Source organism: Mustela nigripes, chromosome 5 (genome assembly GCF_022355385.1).
Source record: "Mustela nigripes isolate SB6536 chromosome 5, MUSNIG.SB6536, whole genome shotgun sequence".
NCBI classification, from domain to species: domain Eukaryota; kingdom Metazoa; phylum Chordata; class Mammalia; order Carnivora; family Mustelidae; genus Mustela; species Mustela nigripes.
This window is the reverse complement of record NC_081561.1, coordinates 16,857,414-16,861,987: the sequence shown is the minus strand read 5'-3', so window position 1 is coordinate 16,861,987 and position 4,574 is coordinate 16,857,414.

The window sequence follows — 4,574 nt, the reverse complement described above, 5'->3', positions numbered from 1 at the left end:
GTGATCTGTCTGTCAAATAAATAAATAAAATCTTTAAAAAAAAAAAATGAAAGGAAATCTTGAAGCATCACAATTCCAGACTTCATATATTACAAAGCTGTGGTTATCAAGACTGTATGGTACCTGGGTGGCTCAGTGGGTTAAAGTCTCTGCCTTCAGCTCGGGTTATGATCTCAGGGTCCCGGGATCGAGCCCCACCTCTGGCTCTCTGCTCTGCAGGGAGCCTGCTTCCTCCTCTTGCTCTGCCTGCCTCTCTGCCTACTTGTGATCTGTCTGTCAAATAAATAAAATCTTTAAAACAAAAACAAAAAAAGACTGCACGGTACTAGCACAAAAACAGACACATAGATTAGTGGAACAGAATTAAAAAACCCAGAAATAGACCCACAACTCTATGGTCAACTAATCTTTGACAAGAAAGAATGTCCAATGGAAAAAAGACAGTCTCTTCAGCAAGTGGTGCTGAGGAAACCAGACAGTAACTTGCAAAAAAATGATACTGGACCACTTTCTTATATCAGACACAAGAATAAACTCAAATGGGCTAAAGACCTAAATATGAGACAGTAGACCATCAAAATCTTAGAGGACAGGCTGTAACCTCTTTGATATTGGCCATATTAACTCCTTACTAGATATGTCTATGGAAGCAAAGGTAGCAAAAGCAAAAATGAACTAGTGGGACCTCATCAAGATAAAAAGCTTCTGCACAGCAAGCGAAACAGACAACAAAACTAAAAGGCAACCTTCTAAATGGAGAAATTTGCAAAGGACATATATAATAAAGGGTCAGTATCCAAAATATATAAAGCATATGTAAAACTCAACACCCCCAAAAAACAAATAAACCCCTTAAAAAAGTGGGCAGAAGACATGAACAGACATTTTCAAAAGAAGATGGTCAATAGACAGAAGAAAAAATGTTCAGCATCACTGATCACTAGAGAAGTACCAATCAAAACTACATTGAGATATTACCTCATATCTGCTAGAATGGCCAACATTAACAAACAGGAAATGACATACTGGCAAGGTTGTGGAGGAAGGGGAACCCTCTTACCCTGTTGGTAGGAATGCCAGCTGGTGCAGCCACTCTGGAGAGCAGTATAGAGGCTCCTCAAAAAGTTGAAAATAGAGCTACCTGACGACCCAGCAATTGCACTACTAGGAATTTACCCAATGTTCATAGCAGCATTATCAACGATAGCCAAATTATGAAGAGAGTCCAGACGTTCATCAACGGATGAATGGATAAAGAAGACGTGGTATATACACAATGGAAAACTACTCAGCCATCTAAAAGAATAAAGTCTTGTCGTTTGCAACGATGTGGATGGAGCTAGAGAGTATTACGCTAAGCCAAATCAGTCCGTCGGAGAAAGACAAATACTGCATGATTTTGCTCGTATGTGGAATTTAAGAAACAAAACAGATGAAGGGGGAAGGGAAAAAAGAGGCCAACATAAAACAGACTCTTTATAGAGAACAGCCTGAGAGTTGGGGGGGCGGGGTTAAATGGATGATGCGCATTAAGGAGAGCTAATTACTCGCTGAGATGGGCACAGGGTGTTGTAGGTAACTGATGAGTCACTAAATTCTACACCTGAAACTAGTAAAAAATAAAAATAAAATAATTTTTAAAGAAGAGTTTAAAAAGGAAAACAGGTTAACAAAAATTTAAAATTAGCTAACAAAAAAAAATGGTACAGGTATAGAGAAAAGGATTCCTGGATAGCTTCTTCCTGTTTTAGTCTTCCGTCAGCTCAAACTCAGCCCTGGGGCTCCTTCCACCTCCCTGTGGTCTGTCACCCAAGCTCCCAGGATGGGTCTCCTCAAGATGGCTCTTATTCTGTCAGTTGGAGTAGGCACCTCTAATTGGTTGTCCTCTGCTGCCTCCTGCTGACCCCTGGCTAGGAAGTACCTTCCCCCACCTAATTTTGGGGCACAGACCTCTGTCCTGGCTTCATCCACCGTTGCTGTCAGTCATGGTCAGTCTCTTGAGAAACTTAACTGCAGGGAAGGTTCTCCCAGGAAACTGGCAAGCTCCCTGGGCTGACCAGGTTTCCCTGCTGGCCTGGCACCAGTACTTTTGAGACTCAGCCTTTCCTACACACAGACCTGGGCTGTCCGCCACACAATCCCTGCAATGGCACCCAGGACTGTGCCTTTGTATGATGAAGCCTGGACTTCACCCTAGTGAAGGGACTTTTAACTCTAGGCTCTCTTCCGCATCACTCATGGGGTTTTTCAGGAAGTCATCCCGGCCAAAAGAAGGACAAGCTGCATGCTTTCTGCAGCTCGTCTCTCCAAACTCTCTGTGCCACCAAAACGAGGCTGGGAGGGCTCCAACAGGGAGAAGCAAAGCATTGGCCTAGGCAATCTCAAATTCTCTCTCCAGCTCTCTTAGCTTCTAATGGCTTTGCTGATGTCCTACCCCAAGACATGGGGGACTGGATCCCCTCTTATGGACCAGGAAGCACCCAAATCACAGGCAACAAAACAAAAGTTAAACAAGTGGGACTACATCAAACTGAAATGCTTCCGTAAAACAAAAGAAATGATCAGCAAAATGAAATAGCACGGAAGAAAACATTTGCAAACCACATATCTAGGAAGGAATTAATTTCCAAAACTTATGAGGAATTCATACAATCCAACAGCAAAAAATAATCTGAATAAAAAATAGACCAAGGACCTGAAAAGACATTTTTCCAAAGATATACACAAGGCCCATAGGTTCATGAAAAGGTGCCCAACATCACTAATTATCAGGAAAATTAAAACCAAAACCACAGTAAGATATCACCTCACATCTTGTTGGAAAAACAAGAAATAACAAATGCTGGCAAGGATGTATAGAAAAGGGAACCCTGGTGTGCTTCTGGTGGGAATGTAAATTGGTACCACCAATATGGAAAACAGAACAGAATTTCCTCAAAAAATTAAAGGTAGAACTGCCATATGATTCAGCAACACTGCTTCTGGGTATATATCAGAAGGAAGTGAAATCACTGTCTCGAAGAGGTATCTGTACCCCCATGGCCATTGTAGCGTTGTTTACAATAACCAAGACACAGAAACAAGCTCAGTGCCTATCAGTGGGAGAACGGATTAAAAAAATGTGAAAAAAGAAAGAAGGAGGGAAAGAAAACAAAGGACTGTGTGGTGTATAAATAAAATAGAATGTTATTCAGCCATAAAAAAGAAATCTTACCATTTGCAACAACATGGATGGATCTTGAGGACGTTATGCCAAGTGAAGTAAGTCAGACAAAGAAAAACAAATTCTGTATGATCTCACTTATATGAGGAGTCCAAAAAATCCAAACTCAAATGAGTGGACATAGTCAAAAGGTACAAAGTTCTATTTGGAAGATAAGTGAGTTCTGGAGATGTAATAGACAGTATGGTGACTGTAGTTAACAACACTATATTTTTATATCTGGAAGTTGCTAAGAGAGCAGATTTTTAAAGTTCTTAAACAATGCAAGTAATGGGATGGATGTGTTAACTTATTGTGGTAACCATTTTGCAATATATACATATATCAAATCATTATATTGTACACCTTACACTTATACACTATGATATGTCAATCATATTGTAGTGAGGCAGGAGAAAAGAAAATAAAAATTTTTTAAATACCGATCTCCCTACTTCTAACCTCGTACCTCTCCCACTCATCATATAGACAGCAGAGTTAGCACTTTTGCTCAAAGAATATTAAATACCCACTCTGTAGCACATCTTTTATTATATCATCCCATTTTGATCCCTGGAACAATCCCTATGATAAACATCATCACACCCATTTTACAGATGAAGAAACGGAAGAAAAGAGATTCGAGAAAACGTCTCAAGGGCAGAGTAGATGGGAATGGCCGTCCCAAGTTTGTCGGACCCCCAGCTCAGCTCCTCCTGCTGACCCAGGCTAATCCTGCTTGATCTGACTTCAGACCACCTTCTTGGCTCTGCTTCGTACAATCACGCCCTTGCTCCAGGCTCACTGCTCTAGCTCTGGTCTTTATCAGATCAGGTGCTTGCCCTCTTACTCCAAGATTGTCCCTCGTTTTCAAGGACTAGTTCAAAATCAACTCAGAGAAGCATTCCCTTATCCCCTTCACCTATCTCTCTTTGTGCTTTTTTTTAGGTTTCAGATTTATTCTCGAATGTTTTTAGTGGATGTTGCATCATAATCGTATTTGCATGCTTAGCTCGCCAACTAAACTTTCGGTTCCTTTTCCATATTCACACACCATTACCCTTCCTGCGCCCCACATTCACTACAGGGTTTTGTAAAGATGTTGGATGTATGTCAGATTTTGACATTCTTAATTTTAAGAAAAGAGCTGGTGTAGATTTTCTATTTACGCTACTGGTTTGCTCTTTAACCAAGGTTCAGTGGAGGAAAGGGTCCTAGAAATGCTACAACAGAATGTATTTCCATTCAGCCAATCCATTAAAGAATCAGGATAAAAACAAATAATAAAATCAATCATTGGGCCAAAATAGTTATTTATCAGTTAATAGGAACTGAGACAACTTTTTCTCTTTGTGGTGTAAATCAGTGATTT